The sequence below is a fragment of the Protopterus annectens genome, chromosome 13.part0 (assembly GCF_019279795.1).
Source record: "Protopterus annectens isolate FY-2018-M chromosome 13.part0, PAN1.0, whole genome shotgun sequence".
Taxonomy (NCBI): domain Eukaryota; kingdom Metazoa; phylum Chordata; order Ceratodontiformes; family Protopteridae; genus Protopterus; species Protopterus annectens.
Window position 1 is genome coordinate 1,227,935,301 of NC_056747.1, and position 12,271 is coordinate 1,227,947,571.

Sequence of the window (12,271 nt, forward strand, 5' to 3'; positions counted from 1 at the left end):
TCGATAAAACAACCCTCCCTTTTCTCTGGCTTGTAAGACTTGAAAGAGCTTTTGGCTACATGTACAGTAACTTTGGCCTCTGTCAAAAGGCCATTTGGCAATAGTCTCCATTTCTCATTTTGATCTAGATTATTCTCGCTTTCCCTACTAGACGTTTACTTTGGCTACATTTAGTTAAATACAAAGGATGAATAGCTTTTGAGTATTTTCATCCCAACTTGCATTATAGCATTTTTCGTTTTACTTTTGAATCTGTGTAACTCTACCTTATCGGTCATATGGTCAAGGGTATAGGTGCAAAAGCTTAAAATGCCAAGTAGAAATTATGTGGCCTCCAGAATGTCAAGATGCAGCTTGCATTTGTGGTTGTGAGCGTCGCTGTTTACAATTGGATTGCACTACAGTGGGGATTGGGAAATTTACCCTTTTCCTCACTGTAGTGCAATCTTGATTTTGGACTATATAACTAGCATGGGGGTGCAGGAGGACTTACCCCCTTTCAGAATGTTTGTAGGACATCTGCGAATGTCCAGATAAGTTGGGTCATGTTGACAATGTAGAATTCAACATTGACATTGTGTTCATTGAGGGAAAGGTGTGCACACTTTTTTGTCATTACTCGCAAAACCGATTAGCAGAATTGTGATAGTACTGCATCTTTTTCATACAATCCTGAATGTGTGCTGCCCCCCACCATAATAAACTTAATGATGGATACAAAGCGTGTATTATATGGAGTGCCATGATATGCATCCTAGTTCTGTGTGAAGTTATCCTGCGATCCAACCTTGACGTTTAGTGTGCTTTAAGCAAACGGTAATGCTCAGCAGGGTGTGTCTTAATGTTTAACACCCGCCCAGGGGTGTTATGAGGCCTGATTCTGCAAGCAGAGGGCCTCTACACCCCTGGAAGGGTGTTACTTAACACAGTAACATACTCCCTGTTGGTTGGTGTTGCACTTAAAGAATGGGCTGTGTGTAAAACTGTTTTGCTTATTTTTGTATTACTATAATAATTTTTCTATACTTTTGATGTAAAGTAGTTCCTCTGCATTAATGTTTTAAATTTGCTGTAGTACATGTAAACATGTAAATGGTGTTTGAAAGTATTTTGCATCGAAAATATAACTTTTTCAAAAAGAAAATGTCCAGATATTTGCTTCCTTTGTCTCTTACTCCAAAAATGTGTGGTTTGTCAGTCGGTGAGGATTGCGGTCACTACATAATGAGTTGCGTTTTGAGTTTCTGGCTTCATTTCCTACAGAAAATGCATATTAAAACAAATCCTGTTATGGTGGGAGAGGTATGAAAATGTCTCAACTGCTGGTGCCACTGCTCAATAGACCCCCCCCCCCCAACAGAAACACAGTGGTAGTTCAGAAAACGCATGGTAACACAAATGCTGTTATTCAAACAACTTTTATATAGCAGTAATATCTGATCTTACTTTTTAACTTTTATTCCAGGTTTACTTTAGTCAGTTGTGTTTATTTCATGTCATACTATTGCTGTATGTTCTCCAGTAATGTACGCACGCGAAATGTATTTGCTTTATGTACATGTTACTGCATCTATTGTATGATCTGAAGTAGTTACTTCATTTGATCTGCAACCTGTGGGAGTCTGATCCGACCTCGGATCCGAGCCGGCAGCTTTCCAAGCTTCAAGATCCGAGCTCCTAGGTCCTCCCCCTACCCATAATCCCTTACTACCAACCACATTACCTCAGATCGTTTTTTGCCACGGCTAAAGACAGTTGCTTCTGAGTGAAGAGCTCCTGGCCTGGGGAGATTGTTCCTTTTTTCTAATACTAAGCTAGTTTAAATTGTGTGTGTTGCTTTAGCGTCAAAGCCACAAAAAAATAAAAAAACGTTTTCCCTTAGTTTAAATTTTGTCTCCCCCCCCCCCCCCCCCTTAGTGTTTGGGTGTGTGTGTGAGAGAATTATGGCTGAGCCAAAAGCTATATTTTCGAAGTGTACTGAGTGTGGCCACAAGCTTTCCCCAGCTGATGGCCACACTCAGTGTGTTTTATGTCTGGGGGCAGCACATTTGTCGGAGGCCTGCCAGATTTGTGCGGCCTTCAACCCTCGGGCACTTAGGGACAGGAAGAACAAGCTGATCCTGGCGGGAAAACTCCCTCAGGAATCAGCTTCTTCCTCTCCCAGCCAGGTCCAAGCTACCCCGGTAGCTTCGGCTCCGGTTACTCCCTCAGCTGTACCCGGGACTCAACCTCCCTTATCGGGTACTAGCTCTGTGGAGTCTGGGTCTTTCTCCCACAGGCAGAAGAAAAAACATAGGGAAAGAGGGGGCCATGTTTCTAAAAGGCGGGCAGAGTCTCATCCCTCGGCTACGCCTGAAAAGATATTGAAGTCCCCTGAGAGGGTCTCAGGATCCTTATCCTCTCGGCTCCGTTCTCCTTCCTTTTTGCCGGAGGAGGAGGATAGGTCTCCCTCGAGGTCTTTGAGGCGGCCTTCCCGGCCTGCTTCGACTACCTCTTCGCGATCCACTAGAAGCATCTCCGAAGCAGACATGGATCGGATGATGCGAAGATTTTTACAGACCCAGATGCAGATGGGGATGCTCTTGCCTCCCCCCCCTTTGGGAAGGAGTGCAGCCCCCATTTTTGCCCCAATCGCTCCTCCGACCCGTTATCGGGTCTCGGAGTTTTTGGATCCAGGCCCTTTCGGATCCGGGGATACGTCGGCGCCGACAGGGATAGTGTCTTCGCCGACTATACCTTTGAGCTTGTCGGATCCAAGCTCTCGGGGCCGAGGGTTGAGCATCGGATCCGAGGGAGTGGTTGTGTCTTCGGTGCCGATGGGGCCAGAGCGCACCACTACCTCGGTGCCGATGGGGCCAGAGCGCACCACCTTGGATCCGATTTGCTTCGGCTCCGACCCCGATCCTTTTCACTGAGCCGAGGAGGTTGCTTTCTCAGGCTGGTGCTAGTGAATCTCCCTCCACTTTTGAGGTAGTGGAGAGGGTACTGTTGAGGGTCATCCAGGTCCCCGACCGGGCCTTCGGATCCACCCATGCCCCCACTGTATCAGGGTCTGTCTTCGATCATCCATCTATCTGGACAGCCTGCCCAAAGGCTCCAGTTAGTTCCTAGGGAGGAACACCAACTGGTGGACGAGCCCTCTTCGGACAGCCCCGCCGAAAAGGTGCCTCGGAAGCACCAGTGCAAATGAGGCACCTGGACTCCCCTAAGTCCATTGCCACGGATACGGACTTGGAGGATACGGAGGGTTCCCCAAGGTCGCCCCCTGAAGATGTCTCATTTGGAGACATCATGGAAATGCTGTGTATAAGAGGGGGGTGGTCTGCCCAAAAGCCCTCCCTGGACGAGTCCGTATTTCTGGAGGCCTTTGAGGCAGGCCCATCTACCTCCTGGGTATCTTCCCCAGCCGACCCCTTGGTGGACCTAATTACCACCAGGGCTTGGAAGGAGCCCGACACCGTGGAGCCTATCCCCAAACGCCCGGATAAGGTCCTCAGCCCTCCTTCGGATAGACCTTCTTGGTCCAAAGGCGCACCGGTTGATGCTATGTTTGTGGCGGCTGCCACTAAGAAGGAACTGGCCCAGGAAAGTTCTTTCGGTCCATCCGCCGGACAAAGAGTCCCGGGCTTTGGACCGTATTGGGAAGCGGATATTTGCTTCAGCAACCTTTGCCATCAGGCTACAGCGTGACTTAAAGAATACGCTGCAGCCCCTCCGGAGTCCATGTCGGTCCCAGACAAAAAGGTTTTTGAGACTCGAATGGCCACTCTCTAAAAGTCCATATCAAATACATCTATGCGGCTTCTTTCCCATGCCACGGAAGGAGCCGTTAGAGCTAGCGGAGCGGGAGTAGTCTTGCGACGGCACTCCTGGCTCCGCCTTTGCGACTTCACGGATCCCTTCAAGGCGTCCTTCGCGAACGCCCCTTACGATGGTTCGGCCTTATTTGGCTCATCTGTTCACGACACGTTAGTCCAAAGTGAGAAGGATGGGAAGACGCTGTCGGCCGTCTGAGTCCGCTTCTCTAACCCCCAAAGATCCTTCTCCAGGAATCAGAGGGGGCAAAAGAAGCTGTGGTTCCGTAAATCTCAGCAATCCTGTCCTGCTGCGGACAACTCGTCCTCTAGAGGCAGAGGAGGACAAGGTGGATGCCGGCCCAGAGGCAGAGGGGGACCGCGTAACTTCGGGTCCAGAGAACCTTTCTCGGAGGGACCCGCGCAACAGCCCTGAGGGCTTGCCCGACTGTCCCTCTCTGGAGGCAGTCGGGGGGGCGATTATCGGAGCACCTATCAAACTGGGAGTCCATTACAAACGATCGATGGGTGCTCCGGATAATATCCAGAGGTTACACAATACCGTTCTTACAACCCCCCCCCCCCCAAACATCTCCCCGATGTTCCACCCCATCAAAGGGAGTCCGCAACTCAAGAAATTTCAGAGTTGCTAAGAAAGAGCCATCCAGCCCGTCCCTCCAGATCAGTCCGGATCGGGTTATTACTCAAGGTTCTTCTTGGTGCCAAAGAAAACGGGGGACCTCAGACCCATTCTTGACCTTTCGTCCCTGAACCTATTCATACCCAAGGAAAAGTTCGGATGGTCACTCTCTAATCTATTCTCCCCCTTCTGCAGGAGAACGACTGGATGTGCTCGTTGGACCTCAAAGATGCGTACTACCACATACTAATGGACAGACGATCCATGAGGTTTCTCCACTTCCGGCTAGGAACCAGTCATTATCAGTTCAGGGTTCTTCCATTTGGCCTAATCTCTGCCCCCAGAGTGTTTACCAAAGTCATGGCAGTGGTTGCAGCCCACCTGAGACTCCAGGGCATTCGGGTGTTCCCTTACCTGGACGACTGGCTCCTCACCGCCCCCAACAAGCATCTACTGGTTACGGCGAGAGATTACGCCCTATCTCTGTTTGGTCATTTGGGCATTTCAGTGAATCTAAAGAAATCCTGCCTGGGCCCCACTCAAGCCTAGAATTCATAGGGGCCAGGTTGGATACTCGAATCTCCAGAGTGGTTCTGACATCGGTCAGGCTAAACAGTTCGTCTCGCCAAGTCTTGGACATTATTCAGAGCCCCGCTCCTCCAGCAGAATTAGTCCTGAGGGCGTTAGGATCTATGTCGGCAGCGATCGGCCTTTCTCTCCATGCCCGTCTACGAATGCGAGTGTTACAATGGACTCTCCAGATCCAATGGTCTCTATCGGTCCATCCCTTGGACATGTCGAGTGCAGATTCCCCTGAGCAGGGCATGCAAGGACTCCCTACTTTGGTGGTTGCAGACTCAGGAACTCAAAGAAGGGAGGCCTTTGTGATTCCCAGAGTCAAAGCCACGGTGACCACGGACGCTTCCTGCCTCGGGTGGGGCGGGCATTACGCAGGCAAGTCCGTCCAAGGCACGTGGACTTCTCTAGAGACTGCATTGCATATCAACGTCCTAGAGATGAGGGCAGTGCTGTTGGCGTTGCAAGCTTTCCATCACCTTGTACCTCTGGGGACTATTGCAATCCAGACTGACAACATGTCCGTTGTCTGGTACATAAACAAACAGGGAGGGACCAGATCTTACCCCCTGTGTCGAGAAGCCATGAGTGTGTGGGAATGGGCTATTTCCACCAACCGCTTTCTGATAGCAATGCACATTCCGGGGCGGGCCAACATATTAGCGGACAACTTAAGTCTGGTATTTCTCATCCCTTACGAGTGGTCTCTGAATCTCTCTGTCGCGGAGCAGATATTCCTCAAATGGGGTCAACCTCGCTGTGACCTTTTCGCCTCGCCCCTAAACTCAAAATGCAGCGATTACTTCGTGATAGTTCCCCCCAGAGGGGAAGCTGCCAGGGACGCTCTGGTTCATGCTTGGCTGCCCGGTCTCCTTTATGCGTATCCTCCTCTTCCTCTGACGAAGTTCATCCAGAAAGCCTGTCTGTTGGTGCAGAGTGATTCTCATTGCCCCTTTCTGGCCTCGATAAGTCTGGTTCCCTTTTCTGCAGTCTCAGTGTGGCCCCCCCCCATGGATTCTGGATCCCAGACCAGACCTCATCTCGCATCCGACGAGATGCCACACTCCGAACCTGGTCAACCTCAAAGCCTGGTTGATCCAGTTCTGTTAATGGCTAGGACTCCCGGTATCTCATCCCCGGTTAAGGCTATTCTGGTGGCAGCTCATAAGCCGTCCACCAGAAAGCTCTACAACAGTAAATGGAAAAGTTTTTTCATCTGGGCAAAGGATAAGGAATTGGATCCTTTCACGGTTCCTATTCCCACTATCCTGGACTTCCTATCCCTCCTTTTTAGCAGGGAGCTAGTGCGTCCACCATTAAAGTCCAACTTGCAGCCATCTCTCATTATCATGTGGGGGGTGGCGTAAATTCTTTGGCGTCAGCTAAGATATGCAAAGCCTTCCTAAAAGGCGTGTTTCTCTTAAAGCCTCCCATTAAGCCAGCTATGCCTCCATGGGATCTTACCTTGGTCTTACAAGCTTTGACAGGACCACCTTTCGAACCGGCGGCCTCAGTGCCTTTGAAATTCTTATCTTGGAAAACGGCCTTCTTGGTTGCTATTACCTCGGCCAAGCGGGTATCAGAGTTGCAAGCTTTGTGCATTAAGTATCCATACCTTATTTTTCACAAAGATAGGGTGGCCCTCGGGACTAATCCTTCCTTTCTGCCTAAGGTAGCCACAGAGACTAACATTAATCAATCTATTAACCTCCCTGTTTTCTTTCCTAGTTTCCAAAACAAAGGTGAATACATATTGCACAAATTGGATGTGCACAGACAACTACGTTTTTACTTGCATAGGACTAAAGATTTCCGCAAGTCAGACCAGTTGTTTGTTTTCTTATGCTAAATCAGCCATGGTCAAACCAATTTCTAAGGTGACAGTAGTAAATTAGATCTCTCAATGTATCAGACAAGCATACATTTCAGCTGGCAAGCCAGCTCCGGTTGTAGTTCGGGCACATTCTACTAGATCTGTGGCTACCTAAACAGCTTTTTGGTCTAGAGTTCCAGTAGATGTTATCTGTTCAGCAGCTACCTGGTCTTCTTCCCATACGTTCATTTCTCATTACAAGCTGGACATGATCTCCAGAAGTAGGGCTTCCTTTGGCTCCGCGGTGCTTCGGAATATCCTTCCGTAGGGACCACCCAGGACCTTTAGGTAAGCTGGGGACTCTGTCCCACAGGTTGCAGATCAAATGAAGTAACTACTTCAGATAAAGAAGTTAAGTACTCACCATAACGTTCCATCTGAGTAGATACTTCATTTGTCTGCAACCGACCCCCCCCCCCTGCCATCCCCCGAACCTCGGTAAGGTATTGTCCTTTGGAGAATGTCTTCTCCGTCTTTAGCTTATAGGGCAAAATAACCGATCTGAGGTAATGTGGTTGGTTGTAAGGGATTATGGGTAGGGGGAGGAGCTAGGAGCTCGGATCTTGAAGCTTGGAAAGCTGTCGGATCCGACTCCCACAGTTTGCAGACAAATGAAGTATCTACTCAGATGGAACGTTATGGTGAGTACATAACTTTTTTTTTTTTTGTTTCGTGTTACTTGTGAAGCTTTTCTCCCTGGGCCTCCACTGAAAGTGGACTTTTTTGGCCCAGTGGACTATCTCGGTAAACAAATGCAATTAAGAGGTCAAGAGGTACGCAAACCTTAACTGCTGCCACTGCTCACTGCTCAGTCACTCTCACACTTCACATAACGTGTGTACAGATGCTCTTTGGCTCTGATTTATGCACGCACTTTTTTTTTTTTCTGTTGCTGTTTAGCCAGTGTAAGTAAGAGCTGCTTAGTGAGTGTAAAATAATGGTAGTGGTTAATTGTCTCAGTTGGACCTCCACAGCATCTTGTCTGATGCGGCAAACTAATTTTTCAGTGGGCATTACCTGTAGATTAACACCCTGCTGGCGAATCTTCATTCTCCAGTCAAGGTGCGGATGTGCCCATTCTCTAAAAGTTAAGCACAGCCTTTGCATTTGCAGTAAAAGCAGTAGGCTCCGAGTAAACTGCAGCAGAAAATGATATGGCTTTGTTTCAATTCCAGTTTTCTTTCTGCCAGCTGTCTGTTACATTACTGATGTTCGTGTTACCCTGCTGCAGTCATCACACTTGGGTTATCCTGTCGTCAGGCGGTCCTGCAGTCTGCCTGAATTCCAAAGTCTTGGTCCGGCATCGGTTGCTGCCGCTTCTTCCCTGACGTCAGTGCACCAGGGGTATACGAGGCATCCAACGCCATTTTCTTCAGTCTTTCTTGCCGCGTGGTGCCCGAAGCAGAAGCAGTTCAAGTGTAGGTCGGCCGACGCCTGAGATTTTCGAATCGAATTTCAGTCCGAAGTCTTCAAAGCTAAGTACCCCGTTGGGGAACCTTTTCTTGCCTCAGTCCGATGTCAGAAAAAGTTAACAATTGCATCTCTTGTGGGAAGCAAATACCTCATAAGAACTTTCATTCTTATTGTATTCCTTGCCTAGGCCCAGACCATGATGTCACTGGCTGTCGGTTTTGTGCTAGGTTCAATAAGCGAACTGTAAAGCGACGCTTTGATTTCGCACGACACTACTTCGGTAGGAAATTTAATTACACTATGCCGTCGGAGCAACAGACTACCGGCGTGCATAAAAAACGCAAAGATAGACGGGCAGCCTAGATCCAAGCCAGACTCCAAGGCCTCGGCTGGGCTGGTCGCCGGTTCTCCGGTTTTCAGTGAGGCGCCTATGCAGCCCCTGGCGACCTCAGAATTGGAACGCCAGACCGCTTTGGATTCTCAAGCAGAGAGTACTAGGCCGACACAGCCATTTTCTATAGGCCCTACCGACATTGCAGAAGGAGAAGCCGGTGCCGTGGAAACCGAAGGTGTCTTCAGACCAAATACTCTCATCGTAAAATCTTATGCTAAGCAAAAAGACTCCTCTAAAACCAAAAAACACTGCTAATCAGTCTCCAGTACAAGGCCCCATGCCTAAGAAACAGATGCTTAAAATGGCTGAAGATTTGATTTCTTTGATCAGGGGTTCCCAACCCCCCCCCCCCCCCAGACAAAAGGCCTAGACAAGAGGAGGATTATGCCTCCTCTGATCAACTTTCTATTTCCTCGGACTCCTCATAGGAACAGGATTACTCCTTTCCCCCTTATGAAGATTCTGATGCTGAAGATTCCATTCCCTCAGCTTCTCCCCCTGAAGACTATTCCTTTGGGGAAACCTTACATACCATGAGGGAACATTTCCACTGGGAAGGTCAGGACGACTACTAGTCAAAGAATGGCTCCGAGAGTTTCTTTTACTCCCTCGGCACAGACCACTTGCTATCACATTGTGGATGACGTTTACTTAGAATCCAGTCTAAATTCAGATTGGACAGATATTAGAGTGCCTGACTCTCTCAAATTCCTTTACAAAAGCCCTGTTGCTGTCCCAGAGACAATCTCCCAGGGTCCCAAAGGGGCAAAGGCTTCTATGGCTAAAAATCCTGTACCCTCTGAAAGGGACTCCAGAGCACAAGATAGGTGGGGGGAAGAAGGTTTACACCTCAGCTACTCTAGCTGAGGGCACTAAATTGTCAATTTCACATGCTGAAATACCAGCAATTCCTAATGTCTCAATTGAAGCAAAAGATTAGCACGCACCCTGAACAGTCTTAATTCAAGAAAATGAAGTATCTGTTGCATGCAGCTGAACAATTGGGCAAACATACTTTACAATGTGGATTTGATTCCTTGGAAGCTTCCTGTAGAGCAGCTGTTACTGGGTCTGTTATATGTAGGCATGCTTGGTTAAAGGGACAAACTCTGCCTGATCATGTTAAAGCAAAGTTATTAGATGCATCCTTACAGCAGGATGTCTTATTTGGCTTTAAAGCAGAAGATGTTTTAAAGAAAATGGAGGATAAGGCAAAATCTATGCAGACGGTCAAAGATTTCTTACAGGTACAACCCTCGCGCTTCAGCAGAAATTGGCCAACAAAAAATTGGTCCTTTCCAGCTTCTGACAGGCTACAGAGGGGTAAGTACAGATGCCCAAGGGGCAGAGGTCAAGCACAAATCCTTTACAAACCTCGCCAATGGGGCACTGCAACACAGAAGGGAGGAGAAGACAGGCCCCAAGCTACTAGAAGACAAACACGATGACTTAATCCTCAAACTGCCAAGCAAAGCTCTCTTGGGAGGAAAATTAGCACTTTTTGCAGACAGCTGACGCATCATCACAAAGGACAAATGGGTCCTAGACATCTCACAAGGATACAGATTCCATTTCCACACCTTGCCAAGGATAAAAGGAATGCCACACCTGGTCACAGGCATGTCACCTCAACAAGGGTCAGCCTTTCACCTTACCCCCAGCCAGGCAAACTATGACAACAGATGCATCAGACTTTGCTTGGGGGGCACACATGGCAGGACAGTGCGTTCAAGACATATGGACTGCAGATAAATCAAAAAGAAATGCTAGCTGTACAGAATGCTCTGACAGCCTTCAAGGACCTCTTACGTCCAGGACAGCTTATAACAAGGACAGACAACACCACAGTTATGTGGTACATAAGCAAGGGGGTACACACTCCTACCCTCTATGCAGGCAAGCAATGACCCTGTGGAAGACGGCACTGGCTTACCAAGTTCAATTACAAGCACAATTCCTGCCAGGAAAAAAGAACACATTGACAGACCTAAGCAGCAACATCATGGATCCCCCCGAGTGGAAACTGGATCCACAAGTATTTGCAATGATAACTCAAAAAATGGGGGCGCCCAGACCAGTTTGCCAACCCCCAAAAACTATCGGCTATCAAACTTTTGTACAAGGACATTTCACCATCAAGCTTGGAAAGTGGTTGCACTCTCATTCAGTTGGAGAACATTGACAGTATATGCCTTTCCTCCATTGCCCCTTTTCACAAAGGTGCTGCTGAAAGTCAGAATGGAGAGACCCCGAATGATGCTCATTGCCCCAGACCGGCCACGCCAGCACTGGTACCCACTACTAAGGAACATGGCCCAGGGCCCACCTTGGATTTTACCACAAATTCCTCATCTGCTCACACAGCAAGACAGTCAGATTCTACACAGCCAGCTCAAAACCTTAAATTTGGCTGCATGGCAAATCGCCTAAGCAAACAGCCAACTCCTCTTTCACAAGCTGTTATGGATGTCATTCTGGAGGCCAGGAGGCCCAGCACCAGGAAAGCCTACTCAGACAAATGGAAAAGATTTTGCGCCTGGAACCAAGCTAAAGGCCAAAATCCCCTTGAGCCGGACATACCTCAGTTTCTACAATATTTAACTGAGATGTTACATAAAGACTTTCTTTTTCATCCATTAAAATTCACGCCTCAGCTATTTCAGCTCACTACAACACAGATCCTCCCTTATTTTCACATCCACTTCTAAGACAGTACCTCAGAGGGGCCAAAAACATTAGGCCTCCCAGGAGAGCACCAACACTAACTTGGGACCTCACCTTTGTTCTGGAAAAACTTACGCTGCCACCTTTTGAGCCAGCTTTCACAGCTGATTTAAAGTTTATATCATGGAAGACTGCCCTGCTGCTAGCAATTACTTCAGCCAGAAGAGTCTCAGAGTTACAGGCAGTAATGGCAGTAGAGCCTTTCCTCATTTTTCATCAAGACAGAGTTTCTTTACGAACTAACCCCTCCTTTATGCCAAAGGTAGTATCCAGTGTGGCTCTAAATCAAACCATCCGCTTACCCACCTTCTTCCCGAATCCACTGAACAAAGGAGAAAGACTCCAGCACTCCTTGGACATTCACAGGCAACTACATTACTACTTGGATAAAACTAAGGTTTTCAGAAAATCTGACCAGCTTTTTGTATCCTATGCGATAGCATCACAAGGAAAGGCTATCTCAAAGCAGACCATTTCCAAATGGATAGCACATTGCATACGTTTTTGCTACACCCATCATGGAAAAACAGTTCCTGCTAGCATAAGACCCCACTCCACCAGGGCAGCAGCTACGTCCTTCCTCAGGGGGGTGCCAACCAAGGATATTTTGGAAGCTGCAACTTGGAGTTCAGTGCACACGTTCACCAAACACTGTCGCTTACCACTTTACTCTAAGACTAGAGCTGGCTTCACCACTGCAGTTTTGCAGGGCCTTCTAGTCTCCTCTAACCCTGTTTGACTCCACCTCCCATCCTTAGCTTTGGGATTCAACCCAAGTGTGATGACTGCAGCAGGGCAACACGATTAATATAGTACAGTTTTGTACCTACCATAAATATAGATGTTAGAGTGTATAC